This window comes from Amblyraja radiata, chromosome X, assembly GCF_010909765.2.
Source record: "Amblyraja radiata isolate CabotCenter1 chromosome X, sAmbRad1.1.pri, whole genome shotgun sequence".
NCBI lineage: Eukaryota > Metazoa > Chordata > Chondrichthyes > Rajiformes > Rajidae > Amblyraja > Amblyraja radiata.
In genome coordinates, this window is record NC_045999.1 from 14,450,677 (window position 1) to 14,470,433 (window position 19,757).

The 19,757-nt window shown below is 48.9% G+C and overlaps 1 protein-coding gene across 4 annotated transcripts in view; it reads left to right on the forward strand.

Annotated features, from left to right (window-relative positions):
* tln2 (talin 2) overlaps positions 1–19,757 on the forward strand; it is a 310,927-nt gene that overhangs the window by 62,445 nt on the left and 228,725 nt on the right. For all 4 annotated transcript variants that reach the window (XM_033014900.1, XM_033014898.1, XM_033014899.1 and 1 more), the window contains exon 2: positions 16,397–16,441. The gene's annotated coding sequence lies outside the window, so the exon portion shown is untranslated. The remainder of the gene's footprint in view (positions 1–16,396; positions 16,442–19,757) is intronic.

Genomic DNA, 19,757 nt, shown 5'->3' on the forward strand with positions numbered 1-19,757 from the left:
CAGCCCAGAAGCAGGCCATTTGGCCCATCGTCAAAGCTGGCTCTCAGGGCAATCCCATTAGTGCCGTTTCCCACGTACTTCCCATTGACTAATTCTCCCTTGGGTGTTCATGCACCCCCACCCACACCACTGCGCTCCTGCACCCATCCATGCACGGGGTGACTGCAGCTACGTAACTCACCAGTGTGTCTGTGGGATCATCATAAGTGATCGGAGTAGAATTAGGCCATTTGGCCCATCAAGTCAACTCCGCCATTCAATCATAGCTGATCTATCTCTCCTTGATGTGGATGGAAACTGGAGCAGGCAGATCCATGCAGTCGTGGGGAAGACATTTCTTGTGGTCAACCTCACGGGTTGAACTCTGACCCTTATCCACAGACCCCCACACTTTAACCACACCATCTACCATCCAAGATCCAAGATGGCACCCAACTAGGGTAGCCAACTGTCCCATATTAGCCGGGACATCACGGATTTTAGGCTGAATTGGGACCGCCCTTGTCCCATATTTGACTGCTACTACTCGGGTCGACGGGCCTGTCGGGTCGGAGCGCCGCGTCCGGCCCCGCCTCGCCCGTCCCGACGTAGTGCAGCCCATGGAGTGCAGCAGCAGTGCCTCGCCCGTGGCCCCAGCCGACCGACCTTCGGACCTTCGCTTACCGCCGACACCACCACCACCCCTCCTTCTCACGGCCGATCATCGGTTCATGAGTTGGACGGGGCGCCGGACTTTGTCGCGTGGCCCGGGCCAAAACTCCTCAGCTGGCCCGCCGGCTGGGCTTTGTGTGCAGTCCAGCACCCGGGCCAACTCATCATTCCCCCAGGCACGGCCAAGTCGGTCAACGGATTGTCGTCGGGTAATTATCCCGTATTTTGACCCTTTGTCCCTTATTTGGAGTGAGAAAATTGGCGACCCTACGCCCAGCCCAGGTGACTCCTCGTGTGCTGGTCACAGCAGGTTTACAATCGCTAACCTTACAGCAACATCTCTTATTCATCTTCTTCCTTTTATCATGTGTCGTACATTGTGGACGGTTCGATTGGAATGTCTTGTCTTTCCGTTGATGGGTTAATACACATCACAGGCGGCGTAGCGGGTAGTGCTGCTGCCTCACAGTGCCGGGGACCCGGGTTCGATCCTGACTATGGGTGCTGTCTGTATGGAGTTTGTACCTTCTCCCTGTGACCGCGTGGGTTTTCTCCGGGATCTCCGGTTTCCTTCCACACTCCAATGTAGGAGTGGTGTGCAGGTAAATTGGCTTGGTATAATTGTAAATTGTCCCTTGTGTGTGTAGGATAGTGTAAGTGTGCAGGGATCGCTGGTCGGCGTGGGCCGAAGGGCCTGTTTCTGCACTGTATCTCTAAACTGAAGATTTGTACATTGTTGCACAGTCAGCATTTATTGCCTTTCCCAATTTTCATCAATGGGAAATGGATTTTGAAAGTGAATCGAAGAGTGGACAAAGATAGACACAAAATGCTGGAGTAACTCAGCGGAACAGGCAGCATCTCTGGAGAGAAGGAATGGGTGACGATTTGGGTCGAGACCCTTCTTTAGAAGAGTGGCCCACTTTGGTCAGGCAGGGGTTACACACAGGCCAGCTAAAAGCCCTGAAGAATGTTAATGAACTGGGTGGATTTGTCCAGCCGACTCTGTCATCAATGGCTTGGCCACACATGGAGAGGATGCTGCTGAAGGTCATGTGTGTCTGTCTGTCTGTCTGTCACAGTCTACATCACTCGTACTACTGATCATTTATCATATTAGAGTTTATATTGATTTGTTGTATGGACGGGTCTGTGAAGCTGCAGCTGGTAGGAACGTCATTGTTCCCGGTACATGTGACAATTAAACACGTGGCCACTCTGTGACCCGGACACCGATCCTTGGCACCCTGTGGTCCTCAGCCACAGGCTCGTCACCCCCGCGGCTCTCTCGTTCAATTTTCTCTTCCTCTCATTTTCTGATCGATCTCGCTGGCTCTTGTGCTCTTTCTCCCTCTCTCTGTCTCTCGTTGCCTGTCTGTCTCTGCCTCTCTCCCTCTCTCTCTCTCTGTGTCTGTCTCTGTCTCTGTCTGTCTCTGCCTCTCTGTCATTCTCACTCTCTCTCTATGTCTCTTTCTCTCTGTCTGTCTGTCTCTCTGCCTGTCTGTCTTTCTTTCTCTCTCTCTGACTGTCTCTCTCTCTCTCTCTTTGTCTGTCCCTCTCTCCGTCTGTCTCTCACTCTCTCTCTGTCCCTCTGTCTCTGCCTCTGTCTCTGTGTCTCTCTCTCCCCCCTTCCCTTGTGCCTCTGCCCCCCTGTCCCTCTCCCTGTGTGCATGGTATAGCCCAGTGTAGGTGGGTGCTGGTGATCCCACTCTCTATCAGCACCAGCCTAGCACAGAGTTTCACACAGTGTGGCTAATCCTGATTTAGGCCCGTGCTGCTAATGTTTCCACCAGATCGCAGCTAGGGTCCTGTGAACTGCAGCTATTCTCTTGCCCAGCTGGTCATGGGCTTCCTACAGAGCAGGCAGCTGGCAGATTAGGTTTCACAGCAACTGGGGGAAGTTGTTGAGACAAATCCATCCACAGCAGTCGAATTAAACTGGATCCGAACCTCCTCACTGCCAGAGAGGAAGAGAATTAGTGGTAGTGGTTGATGGGTGGGATAGAGTGGGGGGGGGGGGGGGGCTGTTGAAGGATTGAATGGAATGGAACGGCAGAAGCTGGTTTAAACTGAAGATGGACACAAAATGCTGGAGTAACTCTGCGGGTCAGGCAGCATCATTCAGAAGAAGACCTGAAACGTCGCCCATTCCTTCTCTCCAGAGATGCTGCCTGATCTGCTGAGTTACTCCAGCATTTTGTGTCTATCTTTGATAGTGGGAGTTAGGTTGGAGGATGGGGTCATGATGGGACTTGGAAAGTGTGGACTCCGACTGCCTCAGTGAACACAGGCACTGGTGATGCTGCTTGCCGCTGCCTTCCATGTTTCACAACAGCCTTTCGGTTGATGGCCAAGATTACGTGTGTTCATAGATCAGCATCAGGATCGATCTGGCACGCCGGTCATGACATGCCCATTGGCGACCGCTCTCACCAGTCACGGTGTCCCCTATACAAACTGGGCTGCGTTGTACAGTTGTACAAGACATTGGTGAGGCCACATTTGCAGTATTTTGTGCAGTTGTGGTCACTCTGGAAGAATGCAGGGAACATTGACGAGAATGCATGCCAGGACTTGAGGGCCTGAGCTACAGAAAGAGGCCGGGCAGCCGAAGACTTTATTCCTTGGAGCGCAAGAGGCTGTGGGATGATTTGATGGAGGTGTATATAATCTGTATTCTTTATCTTCTGTATAAAACCATGATGGGTTAGGGTGAATGGACCCCCAGGATAGGAGAGTGGAGAACCAGTGGACAGATGATTAAGGTGAGAGAGCGGCAACGTTTAATAGGAACCTGAGGGGCAACCTGTCCACACAGATTGTGGCAGGTATAAGAGGAGGTCATTGAGGCAGGTACTATAACAACACTTGAAAGACGTGTGGACAGGTACATGGATAGGAAAGGTGCACAGGGATATGGGCCAAAAGCAGGCAAATTTAGATGGAGCATGTTGGACAAGTTGGGCTGAAGGGCCTGTTCCTGAGCTGTAAGGCTCTGTGTCACCTCCAGCATCTCCAGGTGCTGGAAACATATCAGCAATGTTGCCTCTGCAAAACCTTCTGAATTCACAGGGAGCATCAGCGAACGGGCATCTGCTCCCAGGTTGCAGAGGTCAGAGATTATGGGGAGAAGGCAGGAGGATGGGGTGAGATGAATGTGGAAGATACTAATATCCAAGGGTGAGATCGAGAAGGAGCCTCTTGAAGAACATTGTGGACGTCCCCAGGACCTGATGGGATCTATCCCAGGTTATGGAGAGAGGCGATTGCCAGGATCTTCCTTTCATCTCCAGCCACAGCGAGGTCCTGGATGACTGGGGAGGAGCCAATCTTGTTCTTTTTGTTTAATCTTAGTTCAGTTTTTAGATACGGCTCGGAAACAAGCCCTTAGGCCCACCGAGTCCGCACCGTCTATTGACTAGCAATCACCACGCACATTAACACTATCCTACACGCACTAGGGACAATTTACACTTATACCAAGCTAATTAACCTACAAATCTGTAAGTGTTTGGAGTGTGGGAGGAAACCGAAGATCTCGGAGAAAATCCACGCGGTCACAGGGAGAAGGTACAAACCCCGCACAGACAGCGCCCGTAGTCAGGATCGAACCCGGTCTCCAGCTAACGGAAGTACAGAAAACCCAGGAAGCTGTAGGCCAGTGAGCGTCACATCAGTGGTAGGATCATTATTGGAGAGAATTCTTTGAGATAGGATTTACTCACATTTGGAAGAGAATGGGTTAATTAGGGATGGCCAGGATGGCTTTGTACATGGCAGGCCTTGTTTTGCTCACTTGATTGGATTTTTAAAAATTTGACAAAGGAGATTGCTGAAGGTAAGGGGGGTGGATAATGTGGATTTTAGTAAGGCATTTGATAAAGTCATTGGTAGGCTGATCCAGATTAAGGTGCACAGGATTCACAGTGACTGGGTTGTATGGATTCGGAACTGTCTTATTGAACACAGAGGCTTGTGGTAGAAGGACAATATACAAGTTGGAGGTCTGTAATCAGTAGAGTTCGGCAGGGATCTGTGCTGGGACCACTGCTGTTTGTGATATATATATATATATATATCTATATATAATATTAAAACTGTGTGTGTGTGTGTGTTTCTGCCTGACTTGTGGGTGCCAGCCTTTGATTTATTGCTACGCCAACACCAGAAGCAGAAACGCCCAGATTTTTTCCATTTCGGTAGAGATTTCACTTTTCATTCTAAGTATCCACTCCTGATTAAATTTCGTCATGTTTATGTAGACATTTTTAATAAAATCCTTCTTCCCCCCCCCCCCCCCCCCAACTCACTCATTTTGTTGCCTCCTGCTGGCCAGCGACCATAATGGCTGCTGGCGCTCGCCTCTCGCCTCAAAGACGCCATTTGAAAACAGCCGCACTGCTGAGTGCTGGAATCTTATATTCGGGAACGGCTTGAGTTGGAGGACCACGTCTCCCGTGGGGGCTACGGGTAGGGAACGGCTGCGTTGGGGGAGCAGATCCAACGGGTCTGCACTTGGTCTAGTATATATATAAATGACTTGGATGTAAACGTAGACAGAACTGCAGATGCTGGTTTATACCGAAGATAGACACAAAGTGCTGGAGTAACTCAGCGGGTCAGGCAGCGTCTCTGGAGAACAAGATGGGTGATGTTTCGGGTTGGAAGACGGGTTGGTTAGTAAGTTTGCAGTTGTCACCAAGATTGCTGGGGTTGTGGACTGAGAGGAAGGCTGTCAAAGTATACATTGGGATATAGATAAGCGACAGAAATGGGCGGAGAAATGTCAGGTGGAGTTTAATCTGAGCAAGTGTGAGGTGTTGCACTTTGGGAGGGAATTTTAAGGGAAAATATTAAATTAAAGAGATGATCCCTAACAGCATTGATGTAGAGAGGGATCTTGGGAGCATAGCCATAGCTCCCTGAAAGTGGCAACACAAGCAGATTGTGATAATTATGTGGTAATTCCCACTATCAAAGTGATAACTTTGATAGGTCAAGGCATTGAGTATAAAGGGCCTGTCCCACTTACGTGTCCTTGGCATGCAAATTCCACGACCTCGTGGTCGCGTTGAGGTGAGACGGTCCCGCCAAGGTCGCTCGCGATTTCATGCGCCCGCACAGCCGCCTGGAGCGCGTGACGTCATTTGAAGATGGACACAAAATGCAGTAGTAACTCAGTGGGACAGGCAGCATCTCTGGAGAGAAGGGATGTGTGATGTTTCGTGTTGAGACTTCAGTCTGAAAGATGGGTCTTGACCCGAAACGTCACCCATTGCTTCTCTCCAGAGATGCTGCCGGTCCCGCTGAGTTACTCCAGCATTTTGTGTCCATCTTCAATTTTCTTGGCCCCGCTCTGGGAGTAGAAGTGGGGGCGGATCTGGACCGCAACGGCCATGAGCCCCAGGCCGAGTTCGGTGATCGTTTGCCTGCTTCTACTGCTGTTGGAGGTGAGACGTTGCGTCGCGCCAGGGTCTTTGGCCTGTCCCACTTTGGCCGTCAGTTCCGTGACAGGCCGTTGGCGCGCGAAGGTTTCGTTCGTTACAAAAATTTCAGAGCCCTGCGCGATGTCGCGCACAACTCCATACCCCTCCGCGCTTCTCAGTGGGACCGGCCCCGCGTGGGTGCCTGGAACGTGCTGCCAGGGGTGGTGGTGGAGGCAGATATGATAGTGGCGTGTAGGGGACTTGGATAGGTGTATGGACATGCACAAATATGGATTATGTGCAGGTAGATAAAGAGTTGGGCTTGGCATCATGTTTGGTACAGACCTTGTGGGCCGAAGGGCCTGTTCTTGTGCTGTACTGTTCTATGTTCTATGAGGGATTGCCTAGTTGGGGGGGGGGGGGGGATAAAGAGGAAGAGATTGGATTTGGAGGGAGGGGTGGGTCCATTTGCACTGACTCCACAGGGCTGTTCCAGCCACTGTTACGGACTTTGGGACAGTTCCTTTGGGACGGTACTTTTCTGAACCAGTCGGGCCAATCAATGTGAGGAGTTACTCCGGGATTTGCTGTGTTTCTCGGTCGGCTGAGACACTCTGGGATATTGCGAGCAGCTAGTAGATGTCAGGGATCTGCCAGAGTATAGTGCCTTGGTGGGAAGAAGGTCTGACCTAGTCACAGAGCCATCTGTTTCAACATTGACGCTGGAGACCTCGGCCCACCAACTAGGCCCAAGCCATGTCTGACTATATCTATGGAACTGTATAGCTGATAAGGTGAGTCAGTGAGGAGGGGGGGGGGACAGCTTTACACCAAGAGTTGCAGGGAGAAGTGCCAGTAGAAAATTACGTAGAAAATTATAAAAGGACTGGACAAGCTTGATGCAGGAAAAATGTTGGGAGAGTCCAGAACCAGGGGCCACAGTCTAAGAATAAAGGGGAGGCCATTTAAAACTTGATGAGAAAAAACTTTTTCACCCAGAGAGCTGTGAATTTGTGGAATTCTCTGCCATAGAAGGCAGTGGAGGCCAAATCACTGGATGAATTTAAAAGAGAGTTAGATAGAGCTCTCGGGGCTAGCAGGATCAAGGGATATGGGGAGAAGGCAGGCACGGGTTACTGATTTGGATAATAGAAACATAGAAACATAGAAAATAGGTGTAGGAGTAGGCCATTCGACCCTTCGAGCCTGCACCGCCATTCGATATGATCATGGCTGATCATCCAACTCAGTATCCCGTACCTGCCTTCTCTCCATACCCCCTGATCTCTTTAGCCACAAGGGCCACATCTAACTCCCTCTTAAATATAGCCAATGAACTGGCCCCAACTACCTTCTGTGGCAGAGAATTCCACAGATTCACCACTCTCTGTGAAAAAATGATCAGCCATGATCACAATGAATGGCGGTGCTGGCTCAAAGGGCTGAATGGCATCCTCCTGCACCTATTGTCTATGTTTCTATGTTTCTAGATAGGGAGGGATGAGTGGACCAGGTCTGTGTGGGAGGCTGAAAGGGAAGTAGAGGGCAGGATGTGAGTGGTGGTGGCATCATGTTGGAGCCGGCAGAAACATTTACATGCCGGGTTCCCCCATTGTTCTCGGCTGTCCACCTCCTTCTCCATCCCTCCTTGCCCGGCCTGCTTGCCCGGAGTGTCCCAGCATGTGGTTTGAGAGAGCGCAAACATTGGAAGGGCCTTTCGCCATGCAAGGTGCTGTGGGAATGGGACTATTGTCAACTCAGTGGCGTACTGTTGCGACAGACTGGATCATGGGCCCTAGTCCCTACAGTGGGGTGGGATGGACCACTGTGCTTCCCCCAAGCCTGAGCTGAGGTGTTCAGCTTGTTTTCATGAACCACAGTGAAAGCAAGAAGGAGCGCTCTCCTCATAGTCTGGACGATGCCCGTGTGCCCTCTGTCTGTGCCCTTAAACTGGGCACTTACCCTCTGCCCCTAAGGCAACATAGGAAGGAGACAAATGCCCTTGGGGGGGGGGGGGGGTGGGGGGTGGCACAAGGGGTTTAGTTAGTTTAGAGATACAGCACGGAAACAGGCCCTTCGGCCCACCGGGTCTGCGCGGACCAGCGATCCCCGCACATTAACACTATCCTACACACACACTAGGGACAATTGTTACATTTACCAAGCCAATTAACCTACAAACCTGCACGTCTTTGGAGCTTTGTGCCGAGGTTTACAGTTGAAGGCAAAATTGTATGTTTGCTGGATATGCGGCAATGTGCTTGAATTGTGGAAAGCAGTGATGTTGCGTGGTCCTGAGCCATGCATAGTAGACTGCTGTCTCCTGCACTGCAGATGTGACTACACTTGCAGAGTCATTTCATCCATGTGGAGCTCCAGAAATCCTGAGCACCTGAAGTATCCAGTCGGAATGCCATGGGCTTTTTGCCAAGAGGGTTGAGATAAATTCTCTACAACTGAGGGATAACATTGGGGGTGGCACGGTGGTGCAGCGTTAGTGTTGCTGCCTTACACAGCACCAGAGACCCGGGTTCAATACTATCTGTACGTAGATTGTACCATCTCCCCATGACCGAGTGGGTTTTCTCCAGGTGCTATGGTTTCCTCCCACACTCCAAAGATGTATTCTTTTGCAAGTTAATTGGCTGCGGTAAAGATTGCAAGTTGTCTCTAGTGTGTGTAGGATAGTGCTAGTGTGCAGGGATCGCTGGTCGGCACGGACTTGGTGCGGCGTTCTGTATCTCGTGCTGTATCTCTAAACTAAATATAGAACAGAACCGCACAGAATCTGGCCCTTCGGCCCATGATATCTGTGCTAAACACAATGAGCAGTCAGGCAGCATCTTTGGAGACCATGGCCGTGACATTTCTTCAAACACCAGACGGATAGGCTCTGGCTTTCGTCTCGGCCGTGTCGGAGGTTGAGTGGTGACTAAGATCATGAGGGGTTTGGATAAAGTGTCGCTGTCTTTTTCCTCGTGTAGAGGATTTTAAAACGGGAATGAATAGGTTTCAGCTGAGAGCGGAGAGATTTAAGCAAGGCCTCAGGCCAACGTTTTCACTCAAAGAGTAGCCTTTGTCTGGAATGAGATGTCAGAAGGAGCAATAGACATGAATTTAATTCCGACTTGTGAGGAATTTGCACAGATCTAGGACAGCTGAAGGACAGATATATGGAGAGGAAGTGTTCAGAGGTTTAGTTTAGAGATATATAGTGGAAACAGGCCCTTCGGCCCATCAAGTCCGCAGTGACCAGCGATCCTCGCACATTAACACTATCCTACACACACTAGGGACAATTTACATCCTTACCAAGCCAATTAAACTACAAACCGGTACGTCTTTGGAGTGTGGGAGGAAACCGACGATCTCAGAGATAACCCATACAGGTCACGGGGAGAACATACAAACTCCGTACAGACAGCACCCGTAGCAGGATCAAACCCGGGTCTCTGGTGCTGACAGGCAGCAACTCTATGCTGCGCCACCGTGCCGCCCAGTACTAGGTCTGGGGGCCAGATGTAGGCAAATGGGATTAGCCCAATATATTTACTTGGTCGGCAGGGACAGTGTGGGTTGAGGAGCCTTTATCCATCCTGTATAGCTCTTTGATTCTATGACTCAAGTGGCTTGTTGTCTCAATCAATTAAAGACAATCTCCCCATTAAATAGTCTGTGGTGTGACTGAGCCACATGTCTTATGAACATGAACTGTTTGTTCTGGACTAACTACAAAACACTCTGGCCAAGAAAGCACACCAAAGCCGCTACTTCCTCAGAAGGCGCATGAAATTCAGCATGTCGCCATGACTCTTGCCATTTTCTACAGATGCACCTTTGAAAGCATCCTATCAGTATGCATCACTGCCAGGTTTGCCAATCGCTCCACCCAAGACCACAGAAGTTGTCGAGTTCTAAACGCAGACCAGTCCATCAGACTAACTAACTTCCCTTTTGTGTATCTGTACATGATGGACGGCTCGATTGCAATCATGTATAGTCTCTCCGCTGACTGGTTAGCATGCAACAAAAGCTTTTCACTGTACCTCGGTACACGTGGCAATAAATTAAATTCAAACCTGCTGCTGGGTTTAATTGTGTGAGATTTAAATACATCTTTCCGTGACTGAATCTCATTCCATCAGCACGTCTACTTTTGGAAGCGGTTATAAAAAGAATGAAATCGCGGCAACAGTTAACATCAAGTTACCGCGACTCTCCCTGGAAGAACGGAAATCACCGGCATATATATATATATATGAACATATATATGAACATATAGGGTCGTGGGTTATAAGAGCAGAATTAGGCCATTCAGCCCATCAAATCTACTCAGCCATTCAATCATGGCTGATGTTTAAGAAAGAACTGCAGATGCTAGAGAAATCTACTCTGCCGTTCAATCATGGCTGATCTATCTTTCCTTCTCAACCCCATTCGCCTGCCTTCTCCCCATAAAATCTGACACCCATACTAATCAAGAATCTATCAAACTCTGCCTTAAAAATACCCATTGATTTGGCCTCCACAGCCGTCCGTGGCAATGAATCCCACAGATTCACCACCCTCTGACTACAGAAATCCATCCTCATCTCAATACAACAATACCATTTTATTGTCATTTGAGCCTCAGTGAGGCTCAAACGAAATTCTGTTTCCACAGCCATACAAACAAACAATTTCCTAGACATACACACAATTTAATTCACACAAACATCCATCACAGTGGACTCACTGTGATGGAAGGCAAAGTCTTTTCTCTAAAGGTATGTCCTTTAATTCTGAGGCGATGGCCTCTAGTCCTAGACTCTCCCACTAGTGGAAACATCCTCTCCACATCCAAATAGTTGCGATATTGACAAGGAGGAAGTTGAAGTTGTTGACCTGTCCACTTCAGCGCTGTAGATGCAGACGGGAGTGTGTTCACCATCACGCCTCCTGGTCAGTAACCAGCTCATTCCCGTTGTTGACATTGAGGGAGAGATTGTTGTTCTGATGCCATGTGTCTAAGCTCACGATCTCCTTCCTGTACTCCATCTTGTCACGGTTCTTGGTCTGGCCGGCCACAATTGTGTCATCTGCAAATCTGTAGATGGAGCCAGAACAGAATTTGGCCGCAGGAATAGTCTATAAATAGTACACACTGCAGCGCTGAAGTGGAGAGGGCAAGGGCTTCAAACTCCTCAGTGTAAATATCACAACTATTTGGATGTAGAGAGGATGTTTCAACTAGTGGGACAGTCTAGGACCAGACGCCATCGCCTCAGCATAAAAGGAAGGAGATGAGGAGGGATCCCTTTCTCTGAAGGCCCTTGTTATCTAGATGTTCCAGGGTTGGGTTTAGGGCCATGGAGAGAATGGAGCAGCTGGGCTTGTACACTCTGGAGTTTATAAGGATGAGAGGGATTCTCATTGAAACATATAAGATTGGTAAGGGCTTGGACACGCTAGAGGCAGGAAACATGTCCCCGATGTTGGGGGAGTCCAGAACCAGGGGACACAGTTTAAGAATAAGGGGTCGGTCATTTAAAACAGAGACGAGGAAACACTTTTTCTCACAGTGGTGAGTCTGTGGAATTCTCTATCTCAGAGGGTGGTGGAGGCAGGTTCTCTGGATGCTTTCAAGAGAGAGTCAGGGGATATGGGGAGAAGGCAGGAATGGCCGACTCCTGCACCTATTGTCTATTGTCTATTGAGACAGCTCCTGCCGTGGGCTGATATGGTGGTGGTGAAAGTTCAGTGGGTCAAGGCAGTCCAGGAAGCTGAAGATAACGTGTGCCCTGACCAGTCCATTGAAACACCTCGTGATGGTGGGTGTGACAGCCACTGGGTGGGGCTCATTAGGCATACCAGCTTACTTTAGTTTAGAGATACAGCGCAGAAACAGGCCCTATCGGCCCACCGGGTCCGCGCCGGAATGATGGTGGTCTTCTTAAAGCAGGAGGGAACCTCAATTTGGAGTAGGGAGAGATGAAAGAAATGCAAGAATACTTTATTTTTTTTAGTTTTAGAGATACAGCGTGGAAACAGGCCCTTCGGCCCACCGGGTCCGAGCCGGCCTGCGATCCCCGCATATTAACACTATTCTACACACGCTAAGGACAATTTTTACATTTGCCGAGCCAATTAACTTACGAACATTTGCGTCTTTGGAGTGTGGGAGGAATCCGAAGATCTCTGAGAAAACCCACGTGGTCATGGGGTGAACGTACAAGCTGTGCACAGACAGCACCCGTAGTCGGGATTGTACCCGGGTGTCTGGCGTTGTAAACACTGTAAGGCAGCAACTCTACCGCTGCGCCACCGTGCCACCTTCTTTCAGAGTAACCCAGTTGGGGGGGGGGGGGGGGGAGGTCGGCAAGATCTAAGAGGGACCCGGAGGTGGGGTTGAGAGTGACGTGTTCGTGTGGGGAGCCACCAAGCACAAGGACCATTTGGGAGGCCTCCTGTGGCCATGTGCGGTGTCAGGCCTACTTTGCTGCTGTGAGAAGAGAAAATTACTAAAAGCTTTTGAAACGTTGTCGGCCCCAGATACGTGGCGAGTCTTTGTGCGCTGCCTTGGTGCGGCGTGCTGTGTGATTTGACCGGGTTGTATGCAGGACAAAGCATATCGCTGAACCTGGTGACAGTATCATGGATCCATCATTAGTCTCTCGTGCAAGGACACCACAGTGACCACCGCTTTCCTCTGGGTTCACTCTCTGCAAGGCCAGCCTGGCATCGTCGACAGTGACCCTGGGCACAGGCTCACCCGAGCCCGGCCTCTGTTCAAACTTGTCGGGGATAGGGCCATTCTTGCCAGTCATGCTGGCTGACATTGCATTATACCATGTTTCAGCATTTCAAAACATTCTATTCCTTCCACATAGAGTCCAAGTCATAGAGTGATACAGTGTCGAAACAGGCCCTTCGGCCCAACATACCCACACTGGCCAACATGCCCCATCTACACTAGTCCCACCTGCCAGCATTTGTTCCATATCCCCCCAAACCTATCCTATCCATGTACCTGTCTAACTGTTTCTTAAATGTTGGGATAGTCCCAGCCTCATCTACCTCCTCTGGCAGCTCGTTGCATACACCCACCACTCTGTGTGGAAAAGTTACCCCTCATATTCCTATTAAATCTTTTCCCCTTCACCTTATACCTATGTCCTCTGGTCCTCCATTCATCTACTCTGGGCAAGAGACTCTGTGCATCTACCCCATCTATTCCTCTCATGATTTTATCCACCTTTAAAGGATCACCCTCTTATCCTCCTGCGCTCCAAGGAATAGAGACCCAGCCCACTGAACCCTATAGCTCACACCCTCCAGTCCTGGCAACATCCTTGTTTTGCTTCTCCTTATCCTTTTCAGCTTCACAACATTTTTCCTATAACATGGTGCTTTGAACGGAACACAATACTCTATATGTGGCCTCACCAGCATCTTATATAACTGCAATGTCTATACTGCTCTACTCATGGTTTTCCTGACTGCAGCCCTGACTTCTAGTGGTCAGATTACTGCTCCATGCCCAGTGAAGGACAAACACAAACATCTCCAGCTAAGTCCTTGGATAACCATCACAAACACGGGCCTCTCATCAGCATCCCATGCTTACACGGCACCGGAATGAAACTGTGCATGAGTTATTCATTCATTCATTATCTGGGATCTCTTGAGGCTACTACTCACAATCTCCAGTTATCATTTGAGAAGATGGTGACAGTGGTTTCTGAGCATTCTGTTTTAAAAGACTCATATACCATAGAACATAAAAACAGAATAGTACAGAAACAGGATCAATAGTTTTGTCTAGTTCAGTTTAGTTTATTGTCATGTGTCCGAGTTACAGTGAAAAGCATTTGTTGCGTGCTATCCAGTCAGCGGAAAGACAATACTCGATTACAATCGAGCCGTCCACAATGTACGGATCCATGATAAAGGAATACTGTTTAGTGCAAGGTAAAGCCAGTAAAGTCCGATCAAAGATAGTCCAAGGGTATCCAATGAGGTAGATAATAGCTCTGGTTGTGGTAGGATGATTCAGTTGCCTGATAACAGCTGGGAAGAAACTGTCCCTGAATCTGGAGGTGTGCGTTTTCACACTCCTGTACCTCTTGCCTGGTGGGAGAGGGCCCACAATGTCTTCTGAAAATGGCGCCAAGATGAGTTAATCTTCTCCGCCTGGATGTGATCCATAACCCTCCATTCTCTGAATGTCCATGTGACATTTCAAAGGTGAGGGGGAGCGGAAGTCTTGATGTCAGATCTTTACTGGGCATGAATGCTTTGCAAAATGTTGGTGTATCAATGGATTTCTGTTGAGGCTGTTGGGAATGTAAAATGTTGTATACTTTGTCAGTTATATTTCAATTGATGATATGTGTAAGAAAGAACTGCAGATGCTGTTTTAAATTGAATGCAGACACAAAATGCTGGAGTAACTCAGCGGGACAGGCAGCATCTCTGGAGAGAAGGAATGGGTGACGTTTCAGGTCGAGACCCTTTTTCAGTCTGAAGAAGGGTCTCAAGCCGAAACGTAATCCAGAGATGCCGCCTGTCCCGTGCAATTGATGATAAATCTTGTGCTGCTCGGCCACAGTCACACAGCAGGGAAATAGGACCTTCAGTTCAACTGCTGACCAAGGTGCCCATCCATCAGTCCTGTTGGCCTGTGTTTGTCCCTATCCTATCCATGGACCAGTCCAAATGTCTTATACATTTTATTATAATACCTGCCTCAACTACCTCCTCTGGCAGCTCATTCCAAATGCCCACCACCCTCTGTGTGGAAAAAGCTGCCCCTCAGGTTTCTATTAAGTCGTTTGCCTCTCACCTTAAGCCTATGTCGCATAGTTCTTGCACATGGATATTCAAAAGATATTTATTTATTGTCACAGATGCTATTGTACATTATGTAGTGAAAGTTACTGTGCATATAATGCTGGCGTCTCCATGGTTGCCGCCATTTCATCAAGCTCAATAAAGTTCATAAAGTTATTGATTCTGCAACCCAAGGGTAAAAGAGTGTGTACATTCACCTCATGATTTCTCATGTGTAAGAAGGGACTGCAGATGCTGAAGATAGACACAAAATGCAGGAGTAACTCAGCGGGTCAGACAGCTTCTCTGGGGAAAAGGAATAGGTGACGTTTCGGGGCGAGATATTTGATCACCCGTAAGCTTCCTGAGCAAGGGATGAAATCCTAGCCTGCCCAACCCCTCCCTAAAAGCTCAGGCCCTCTGGTCCTGGCCACATCTTGTACATCTTCTCTGCACCCTTTCCAGCTTTAGTCAACTCCTGGTGGCGCAGTGGTAGAGCTGCCACCTTACAGCGCTTTCAGCGCCAGAGACCCGGGTTCGATCCCGACTGCAGGTGCTTTCTGTACAGAGTTCGAACCTTCTCCCCGTGACCACGTGGGATTTGTTCGGGAACTCTGATTATCTCCCACACTCCAAAGACATACAGGTTTGGTATTAATTGGCTTGGTATCATTGTTAATTGTCCCTAGTGCGTGTGGGATAGTGTTAATGTGTGGGGATCGCTGATTGGCGCGGGCTAGGTGGGTTGATGTGTTTACACGTTCATCTCCAAAACTAAACTAAACTAAAATTACACATGTATACTTTAGGTGGAGCAAAGGGGAAATTATAGGGTGCAGAATATAGGTCAATGTCGTCTGGGCAAACACACAGTGACATTTTCTTTTGCATACAATCTAGTACAGTGTTGCCATACCTAAGCACTTCCTCATTTAGCAAGTGTAGAGAAATAGTCTGCTGAGTCCGCTTGCAAGAGGTGCATGTTCTGGCGCAGTTTTCAATGTCAGTCTGTGCTCTCGTTCTTGTGAGTGTGTTGTGTTCCAGGTGAGTCCCAGGCTGTTGCAGACCTCCAGCCATTGCCTTACCTTGGATGCTCTTCACCTGTCCCTCTCCTCGCCCGTCCCTCCCCTCGCCCATCCTCCTTGTAGCCCATCAATTCCACAGATGAAGTCCAATGGCCTCTATAGGGTAGGTGTGAATCGGACAGTACCCTAACTTAATGAAGCCTGATAACAGCGGGGATGAAGTTATTCCTGAGTCGAGTGATGCTCGCTGTCATGTTTCTGTATTTCTTCTGCCCAACTGTAGCAGGGAGAAACAGAAATGATCCTGGTGGGACAAGTCTTGGGTTATGTTGGATGTTTTTCCAAATACATGTACGTGTTTGTTGTTTGTTTATGATGTGTTTTACAGAGTACGATGTTTACATATCTGTAGTGTTGCTGCAAGGTTCAGGGACACATTACATAAAACACTCTTGACTTGACGCTTTGATTTTTTTCTTCCAGCTGCAATTGGACAAAAGAAGCCACAAGATCAACATCGTCGGTGAGGTGAGACTTGGTTCTTTCTCTCTGGGAAGATTCTGCCTGCAAGTCAGAGTCCCTGTGTGTTCACTGTGTGTGGGCCTAAGGGTGGGCTGACAAGGGGACTGAGCTAGAGTACAAGGGGCCAGCCCTTCTCTCTTGTGGGCAGTGGGTTCACTGGGTGGGGGAGGCCGGGTCATCGGAAGCTTTTGAAGTGGAGATGGATGAATATTTCAGAGATCGAGGGAGTGAGGGTGAAGGGGAACTTGCACGATAATGGTACCATACGACACGATAGTACTTTATTTATCCCAGGAGGGAAATTGAGAGTTGAGACTACAGTGGCTCAGCGGACGAGTTGCTGCCTTACAGCGCCAGAGACCCAAGTTTGATTCGGACTACGGGTGCTGTCAGTACGGAGTTTGTACGTTCTCCCTGTGGCCTGCGTGTGTTTTCTCCAAGATCTTCGGTTTCCTCCCACACTCCAAAGACGTACAGGTTTGTAGGTTAATTGGCTTGGTGTAAGTGTAAATTATCCCTAGTGGGTATAGGATAGTGTTAATGTGTGGGGATTGCTGGCCAGCATGGACTCGGTGGGCCGAAGGGCCTGTTTCCACGCTTTATATCTAAATTAAATTAAACTAAACTAAAGATGCATAGATGAGCTATGCCGGTGCTGAATGTTTAGCCCGCTGCCTGGATTAGAGGGTTTCAGCTGCAGGGAAAGGTTGCACAAATTTGGATTGTTTTCTCTGGAATGTTTAAGTTTGAGTGCAGACTTGATAGAAGTATATAACATTAGGAGACATAGATAGATAGACAGTCACAACCTTTTTCCCAGGGTGGATTTTTCCAACACTAGAGGGCACAGCTATGAGGTGTGGGGGGAAAGTTTAATGTAGATAGATGTGCGGGGCAAGATTATTTCCACAGAGGGTGGTGGGGGCCTGGAACATACTGATGGGGGGGGGGGGGGGGCTGGGGGGGGGACGACATGCCATGTGAAATAATCATTTAAAGTCCAGTGGTGAGTTTGGATTCAGTTTACTGTCACGTGTACCGAGGTACAGTGAAAAGCTTTTGATGCGTGCTAACCAGTCAGCGGAAAGATTACATGATTACAATCGAACCATTTACAGTGTATAGATACATGATGAAGGGAATAATGTGACTAATGTGCGTGATGTCGCGGGTGGAGCAGCTGACGTTAATGCATCTTTGGTCCAAGATCTTGCCCCAAATGATCAGTACCGTGCTATGGATAATGCATCAATCTGGTTCAATCAATGTTCTATATGGTGGAATTATTGCATGTGCTGCGTCTGGAAGCTCGCTCTGTCCACGTACCCTGCTGTGGCAGGGCTGCCGTGACTGCTCAGGATCACCCCCAGGCTGTGCAGTGTGCTGTGTGAATACCACAGTGTTCTTCCATACAGTGAGTGAGGTGCTGTGGGCAGTGTGTGTATGTCTACAACGCTCTCAACACCATACATCCCCACGTCAGCTGAGCTGAAGATTGGGCAGCTTACAAGCCAGCGGTATCAATATCGACTTCTCTATCTTCAATAACCCTTGCCTTCCCTCTCTCTCTCTCATCCCCTCCCCCATCCCAGTTCTCCAACCAGTCTCACTGTCCTCTTCATTACATTGTTATATTTGTATGCTTCCTTGTCAGCCTCCCCTAGCTAACTAATGATCTATTCTATATTTTCCTTGAGCTTTGTCCCCTTTGATGCCTTATTTTTACACCTTATCCTTCCATATCTCTGTGTCTCCCTCTCCCCTGACTCTCCATCAGAAGAAGGGTCTCGACCCGAAACGTCACCCATTCCTTCTATCCAGAGATTCTCCCATGTCCCGCTGGATTATTCCAGCATTTTGTGTCTATCTTTGGTGTAAACCAGCATCTGTAGTTCCTGCCTCCCCATTTAGCCTGCCATGTGTTTCTTGGCTGGGTGAGTGTCAGGGGTAGAACCAGTTGCTGTAGCCTCCTCTCTCCACAGAGTGTATTGTTCCATCCCGGTCCTGTGGTGTAGATACAGCGTGAAAACAGGCCCTTCGGCCCACCGAGTCCGTGCCGACCAGCGATCCCCGCACATACCACCCTACACTTGGGGCAATTTTATACCAAGCCAATTAACCTAAAAACCTGTACGTGTTTGGAGTGTGGGGGGAAACTGAGAAAACCCACGCAGGTCACGGGGAGAACGTACAAACTCCGTACAGACAGCACCCATAGCCAGGATCGAACCCGGGTCTCTGGCACTGTATATGCTGTAAGGCAGCAACTCTACCGCTGTACCACCGTGCCACCCTGTGTAAAGCTGTCGCTGTTGGTGTCCAGTGACTGCTGTTACACTGTGACTACCCGCTGGCTTCTGAAAGCTGCACTTGAATCTGCACAGGACTATTGTGGAGGAGGTTGTTCCCAATTGGCTGGGCCTCCTCTCTCTGTGATGGCACTGAACTGCTACACGCCAGGCTGGTCAAAATAACAAGTATTTTTAGCAACTCTGATGCAAGCAATGTCAAGTTGTTGAGCTGGGCATACATTTGTGTTAATTAGCACCTGGCCGGTCTGAGGCAGCTTTCAACCCAGCAGTATGAATATTGACTTCTCTAATTTCAAGTAACCCTTGCTTTCCCTCCCTCTCTCTCTGAACCTTCCCCCACTCTAGTTCTCCGACTAGTTTCACTCTCCTCCTGATTAATTTTACTGTTTTGTATGCCTCGTTGTCACCTTCCCCTCAGCGGGTGAGGCAGCATCTATGAAGCGAAGGAATAGGTGACCTTTCTGGTCGAGACCCTTCTTCAGCTCCATAGATGCTGCCTCACCCGCTGAGTTTCTCCAGCATTTTTGTCTACCTTCGATTTTTCCAGCATCTGCAGTTCTTTCTTAAGCATTATACATTTTCTTGATCATCGTCTGATTTGAACTATCCTTTTCACACCTTACATTCTCATTTTACCCTTCCATATCTCCAGTTTGCCATGATACTCAGCCTGAAGAGGGGCCACCCATTCCTTCTCTCCAGAGATGTTGCCTGACCCATCGAGTTACTCCAGCATTTTGTGTCTATCTGCGGTGACCTTGTGTGCATCACCGGCAGACATCAAACAACCTTTCACAGTCATCTCCACAGCGACCTAGTCCCACCCACAGAGGCCTGGTGTTTCTGTCACAGTCTCTGGTTGTCGTGAAGTCCATCACAGTCACTGATGGTTCAAATGGTGATAAATGTGATGCTTAGAAAACTCACACAAATGGCAAAACAGAAAGGGATTTTTTTCTATCACTGAACCTGAGTGTCAAACAATGATTGGTCGAGTCCTAGAGTTGTGC